This window comes from Podarcis bocagei (assembly GCF_964188305.1).
Source record: "Podarcis bocagei genome assembly, chromosome: Z".
Taxonomy (NCBI): Eukaryota; Metazoa; Chordata; class Lepidosauria; order Squamata; family Lacertidae; genus Podarcis; species Podarcis bocagei.
The window spans coordinates 13,496,092-13,503,595 of NC_138140.1; the positions used below are offsets into that span (position 1 = coordinate 13,496,092).

Consider the following 7,504-nt stretch of genomic DNA (forward strand, 5'->3'; position numbering starts at 1 on the left):
TTGTTTTATTTTTATTATTTGTTGTTATGAATTTTGTGCACTGATTATTTTTATTATGTATTTTGTGCTTCGTATATTGTAACTTCCCATGCAGTTTTGTGCCATGGCTATGATGTTCAGTAGAGGATCATAACTAACCTCTACTGGGTTGTTGGGAAGATGAAATGGGATAACTCTGTGCAAAGCTGCAAACAAAGCAAAGTGACCTTTCCAGATGCAGTCTACTATGTAATGTGCAATCCAGAAAGCAGTTGTTCCATAATACGCAGACCACAGGAGCTTTCAGCCAGCATCTTCAGGTATTCCTCCCCCAGCTCCATGGAGAGGTTGGCTAGCTCTACTGGGTGCATCAGCTCTGCAAGGACATCAGCTTTTCAAGTATGTCACCAGATGCCAAGGTAATAAACAACTATCTGACTTTTAGGAGACATCTGAAGGCAGCCCTGTTTAGGGAAGTTTTTAACATGATAGTTTTCTTGCGTTTTTAATACCCTGTTGGAAGCCGCCCAGAGTGACTGGGGGGCCCGGCCAGATGGGCGGGGTATAAGTATTATGATTATTTTGCATAAGGGAGGAAATCTAGCAGTAACAACCACCGAGCCAAAGGGTCCTATACAAAGGAGAGAATCTTTTCAAAGATCTGAAAAGTCCAACGGTTTTTCTTTTAGCACTGACCCTTCACCATTCTGCCTGCAAACAGTGCTTGGCTGTGATTCGAATCTAAATCCCTCCCTCTCCCTCTGAGCATCACTTGCCATGTCAGAATCCAAAAGCGGGGATATCCCTCTGAGGCTGAGTTTCCAGACTTGCGGGTGATCATGCTGCAGCCAGGTGAGCAGGTGGTCCAGTGCTTCCTTGCAGGGATAGACTCACATTTGGTAGCTAAGCAGCTCAAGAGACCCAAAGAGAAAGAAACTCTTTGGTGACGGGATAGGATGCTTTCCCAATGGAGGTTTAGACAGGTTCTCGTTTTATCCACCATCTGTAGTTTTACAGATGGAGAGTTGGATCCAACTATGTTTTGCGCTGAGCAAACCCACTGAAGTGAATGGACCTAAGTAACCTGGACATGAGCCACAGAATATTTAAGGTAAATGAATACATAGTAGGGGTGAGGTCCAAATTCTGAAGGGGGCATGTTGGGGAACCCCCATTGAGGTTGCCGTCTAAATTGGGGAGGGTGGATGTCTGCTATCCGCATCCAGAGGAAAGACTTTAAATGTGGAATCTTGGGAACGATATTTCTTGGAGCCAGCCATAACAACGTTACTGGAAGGCCTTTTGTAGGAAATTACAATGGCCCCTCCACTGGCAAAGATCTCATCAATAAAGATGCCTTTGCTACGTTCTATTGGGCAGAGACCTTGCTTGGCTTTGCAGTCTCTTCAATGTAGCCAAAGATGGCATGATTGTGGCATAGGGATCAAGAATGGGGCCTTGGGGGACCCTCTGCTGTTGGTGGGAACAAAAGAGTCGAAACCAAGCAGGGGCCTCCTTGCTCCAGCCATTTTCTCCTGTGTCAGTACCACATACCAGAACACTAAGAACCAAACTGGAAAACCACATTTACAAGGCTCCCCCAGAAGTTGATATTTCCAGAAATTATGAATTATGCAGATCTGCCTTGACATGCAAACAGAATCAAATTCCTTCCACATCCTTGCTCCCTAGTAGCCACCTGAAGGATAGTCTCCCTTGGAAAATCAAGCTGGACCAGAAACACCATAGGCTGAAGGAAAAAGGACTCAATTTGTCCCTTTGCAATGCACTACCGAATTGAGGAATTCCTGGGCAGGCAGGAAGTTGGCAGCTATCAGCAGCTGTGGAAAGTGATGGCGCACAGGTACTTTGTATTCATCCATCCTGCGGATGGTGTGCAACAGGCTGGTCAGGTGTTGCTGGGAGAGAGGTGCAAGTCACTTTCCCTGCTTTTCTGCAGAATACAGAAACCCCTTGATATTATAGTGGTGCCCCGCAAGACAAATGCCTCGCAAGACGGAAAACCCGCTAGACGAAAGGGTTTTCCGTTTTTGAGCTGCTTCGCAAGACGATTTTCCCTATGGGCTTGCTTTGCAAGACGAAAACGTCTTGCAAGTGCTCCGATTTTTTTTCCGCCCCCCCCCCTTTTCTAAGCCGCTAAGCCACTAACAGCCTTTTAGCCACTAATCCGCTAATCCTTTAATAGCCGCTAAGCCTTTAATAGCCGCTAAACCGCTAATAGCGCTAATCTGCTAATAGGGTTGCAAAAAAAAACGCTAGACGAAGAGACTCGCGGAACGGATTAATTTCGTCTTGCGAGGCACCACTGTACTCTGGGGAGAAGAAGCCAGAAAGCAGGGGATTCGTCCTTACCACGGCGGTAGCAGACTCTGCCAAGGGGCTCTGATGCAGCTGCTCAGCCTTCAGATGGAGTAGTTGTTCTTGGTCAGCCAAAACCTCCTGCCATATTCTCTCGCAGGCACAGCAACAGTCAGATCTCTTGGCTCAGGGATGGCACATTCTTGCAGGGAGGGGACCATTTGGTTCTCTGGGCAGTGGTGCGGGGACCAGAAAGGCGCTTTGCCTCTAAACCTGACCCCTCCACAGGTGGTACGGCTCCATCAGGAACTCTACTGCTTGCTGCCATGCCACAGAGAGGAAATGGCTTGGTCTTCCCTGGTCTCCTGCACTCCAGAAGGATCCCTCGGTGATCTGGATCAGCCCCTCTGTGCTGCTGCATCTCTGCAGATGGCAAAAAGAGAGGGGGAACCTGCACCAATCTCACCCCTTGCTGCCTCGCCTAGAGGACAGAGGCCTGTCCCTGCCTTCTCGGCTTCTGCTCTGTTGCTCTTCCTGCTAAAGGACCTAATCCTGGCTATGGTACCACAGCGGGAGCCCTCCAAATCCTCTGTCTGTTGCCATGAGGCAGCAAATCAGCTGGGAATCCAGAGGGAGGAAGAGATTTGGAGACTGGCTGCTGACCCTGTGGGGAGCGGGTTCTCCAGCTGCCTGGCCTCCCCCCACAGGGAGATTCCCAACATCTCTCTTAGGCCGGTAGAAGCCTGAGTGCCTCATACGTGAAAGAAAATTGGAGGAGGTATTCAACCACTTTCTCCAGGTGATGATAAGCTAAGATGGCCACTTCTCTGCCCTCCATTGTAGACCTCGGAGTGATCTTATGGAAGGCCTCCAGCAGCACCTCCACCGGTCAGAGATGAAGGAGAGGGTCACTCAGAATATGAAAAAAAGGCTTATGAATGGGTAAAAGCTTAATGGTAAGGATTTGCTGAACTAATAAATTTAAGTGGAATACAAAAAAGGGAGGTATGAGGAGGTCCGGGGAAATAAGCTTAAGGAAAATAAGAAACGGAAAATTAATGTGTTTTTAACTGTTTTTATTTTGTATTTTTCTTTTTCTTTTTCCATTTTTATTGTAATATGTTAAAAAATCTTAATAAATATCTTATAAAAAAGGATAAGATATAGATTTAAATGAGAATAATATTGTTAAGCTGTATTGTGTTTAAGATATTTAGAAAAAAATTAATAAAAATTATTGGGTGTGGGGAAAAGCCTTCTTTTTTATAATTTATTCACTATCAATGGTGATAATTTCTGGAGCAACAAGAGGATCTAACATTACTGATATTCAGTACCTTTCTAACAGAACCTCCTTTCTGTCTTTCCTGCATGAAATGATGAATCCACGCTGGAAAATGGCAGCCTATCAACTGGAGCCTGAGAGGAGGCCTCCGGAAACAAGAAGACCCACACAAGAATGTCATCTGCTGGGAAAGGAGGCTCAGCAAAGACGCCGTCTGCAACCTCGATCCACACCCTTATGGTGACACTGGGGATTAGAGACTTTTTGCTGAGTATTTACTACAGCAAGGTTAAAATGCAAGCAGGACTTGAAATATGAGCAACAGCTTCCTCATCCGCGTTCTATAGAAGAACTTATATAGTGTTTGGGCAAGACTGAAAAATGTCCTAGGGAAAAAGTCACCATGGTGGGTGTCCCCCATCGAAGCAAGGCCAGTCAATAAATTAAATGTGAACAAGAACTGGGGCACATACAAGGAACTCCTTGATCTTAAAGAGGGTGCTATCAGGCTTAAAAAAGAGAGAAGGTTGAAATGAATGTATTGAATAGTATAGGAGAAATATGCCACATTCAAGGGTAAATAACTATCAATTTATGTAAGAATGTATGAGAGTACGGTATATTATATTGCATTTTTAAATATCATTTTCTTTTTTATATGCATTGTTGTTCTTCTCCCCCCTCACACACACTTTTCCTTTGTATCAATTTATTTCTTTATAATTGGAATTCTTCATAGATATAGATATAGATATAGATATAGATATAGATGGGTAAATATGGAAACCATGTAAGGGGAGGATGAGAAGAAAATACATAAAGTAACTTACAGTTTATGTTAACATTTGTAAAGTTTTTTTGTGAAAAATCAATAAGTTTTAAAAAATAATAAAGAAAAATAGATGCTTGGTTAAAAACTCTTCATTGAGACTCCTCTCCAGCACATTGTCTCTGACCTAGTCCTGGGATCCCCACCTTCTTCTTCTTTGTAGCTGAGTAAGATTGTCTTCCATGAATATGGTCTTAACAGTGAGTCCGTAAGTGACTGTGGAGGCCAATTCTGGATCCACACATCCTTCCACAGTGGGAACATAGTTTCCGGGCGGGAGTTGATCACGGTGTGGATTTGCCAAGTGTGCCTTCCTCTTAGCACGTTTCTCCCTTGTGTCCTGAGTTTGAGTGTCTTCAAAGCCCATGACACCCTCACAGGCAAGTGTTTCCCAATTGTTGTGTTTATACTACATTTTTTAAGATTTGCCTTGAGACAGTTTTAAACCTCATTTGTTGAGTACCAGCATTACGCTTTCCATTTTTAAGTTCGGAATAGAGTAGTTGCTTTGGAAGATGATAATCAGGCATCCGTACAACATGACCAGCCCAACGAAGTTGATGTTGAAGAACCATTGCTTCAGCACAGGTGATCTTTGCTTCATCCGGTACACTGCCATTCATTCGCCTGTCTTCCCAAGTTATGTTCAATTTTTTTTTGGAATCTTTCCACTGTTGATGGAATCTTTCAAGCAGTTGGGGGTGGCATTTATATGTGGTCCACGTTTCACAAGCATACACAACAGCTTTCTAAACAAGCATTTTGGTTTCCTTGCGAATGTCCCAGTCCTCAGACACTGCACTTCATTTAGAAGAAAGCTGCACTCACAGAGCTCAGACGATGCTGGATTTCATCACCAGTCTGCCCTTGTGAAAATTTAACTGCCCAGGTAGGAGAAGTGATAGACACTTTCCAACGTTACACCATTGATTTGGATTTATTGTGCTGTAGAGTGGTTGTCTTGTCCTTGTTGGTGCAGCACTTTGGTTTTTTGGATGTTGAGTGACAGGCCAAGCTTTTCATAAGCTTCTGCAAAGATATTTAGGATGGTTTGGAGGTCATCCTCTGAGTGTGCACACATTACGTTGTCATCAGCATGCTGAAGCTCTGTGAAAGAAGTTAAGGTAACCTTACGCTTTGCTTTCAGCCTACTCAAAGAGCTTTCCATCTGTTTGATATATGATTTCTACTCTGGTGGGGAGTTTCCCTTCGACAAAGTGTAAGATCATGGCAATGAAAATAATAGAGTTGGGGCAATAATACAACCCTGATTAACACCTGATCCCACTATGAATGGTTCACTTTGAGAGCCATTGTTATCTGCAATTGTTGCTGTGATATTATCATGGAAGAGCCGAATGATGTTCACAAATTTATCTGGGCAGCCAATTTTCAGAGGGACAGTCTACAGGGCATTACGATTTACAGTGTCAAAGGCCTTAGGTCAGTAAACACCATACACAGAGATTGGCTTTGCTCTCTGCATTTTTCTTGAAGCTGTCAAGCGGTGAAAATTTTAGACCCCTAGAAGGTCTAAAATAATTTTGGGATTCAGGAAGGGTAGCTTCGGATATTGTTAAGAGATGGTTTGCTACGATCCTTGCAAGAATTTTGCCAGCTGCAGCTAATAAAGAGATGCCTCGATAGTTCCCGCAATCCGTTGTGTCACCTTTTTAAAAGAGATTGAAAATCTTGGCATCCCGAACACTTCCGGGGAGGCGCCTCCGGCAATGGCTGGATTCCTCTGATCGGGAGGAATCAGCCCCGTGGAAATCTGGGTCTGGCCGCCACGGCGAAGGCGGAGACCCGTTAAAAATCACAGGCGGGAGTAGCCTGTGAGCGTGGGATTCGGCGGGCACCTTTTGCGCCTCCCCCACTCATGGGGAAACCCAATTTCGGGGATCCGGAGCGACGTTGGGTGAGCAGTGCGGTGCTTCGAATCATCTGCTTCTTCCACAGAGCGAAGCCGCATAGCTGTTGTCAGAGAGCGCTGACTTTTTCCTGTGGACAATTTGACTCTAAAGTATCTACCCGTGAGTAGAGCTTAATCGGGAAAATTGGATTTTTAAAAACATCTAATTTGGCATCGAAACAGGGAAGGTTCAATACAGGAAGTCCGCCTTCCCCTTTTGTAAATAGACTGAAGCAATTGAGGCTGCAAGCTGAAGTCTTGGAAAGCCTTTTGTAAAGACTAAATTTCCATAAGTAAAGAATATAATCCCCCCCCCCTTGGAGGCAGGAGAAGAGGGGAGGGGAAGTTGTGGACTGAGTTTGCCTGCGGAAGAGACCAAGAGAGGCAAAATACCGCCGCTCGGACCCTGGGAACGAGATGCTAGTAGGTCCGATGATTGGTGGGATGTTTATTGACAGCCTTTGGATCGTTCATTGACAGCTAGCATAAGAGAAGATACATTGTTTCTACTGTCTCCAGCAGTGAAAGTAACTTTGAAATTAGTTTTGGGTCGTTTCAACTGTGCCTATAAGAGGATATTATGTATCAATACAAATAGAAACTGTTTCCCTCTAGTGGAAGTTCTGGGCTGGGAAATTTCCAGCGGTAAGATAACACCCGTGAGACTGTGAGATTGACCTTGAATTTCTTGAGTGTTATGGCAGATGTGAAAGACGGAATGTCGCCAGAAGAGACCTTAGTGGTTGTATTAGTGAAAATAAATGACTCGCTGGAACAACTTCACAAGAAAATGGACGTGATAAATATGAAAGTGGATGTTGTGAATACTAATATAGAAACCACCCAGAAATTGATACAGGAATCTATCCTGATACGGCAAACTGCGGATGAAGTTAAGGAGAAAACCCTTGCTGCTGAAGTAATTCAACTGCAGAGAGTCCCATCCATTCAAGGACAACTTTATGAATTCAAGCCGACCCTGGTTATGACTGAACTTAAAGAGAAACAGATGAAATTGAGGATCAGAGCCCTACCCGAGGAAAATGTGAATTTATTCAAGGGCAATTGTGAAGGATATTGGCTTGAAGAGAAGGGGGATTTGGAAACAGGGTTAAATTGGAAGTGGTTATTGTTGGGCCGAGTTGTTGTGGTGGGGATGAGGGTTGCTGTGATGTTGGGG

General features: G+C 44.4%; 1 long non-coding RNA gene across 1 annotated transcript; it reads right to left on the bottom strand.

Annotated features, from left to right (window-relative positions):
- LOC308578949 lies at positions 1–3,012 on the bottom strand. The gene is made up of 2 exons (XR_014004224.1): positions 2,353–3,012; positions 1–1,898 (listed from the first exon to the last, which is right to left on the bottom strand). It is a non-coding gene; the product is annotated as an uncharacterized lncRNA (long non-coding RNA).
- Positions 3,013–7,504: the final 4,492 nt, after the last annotated feature.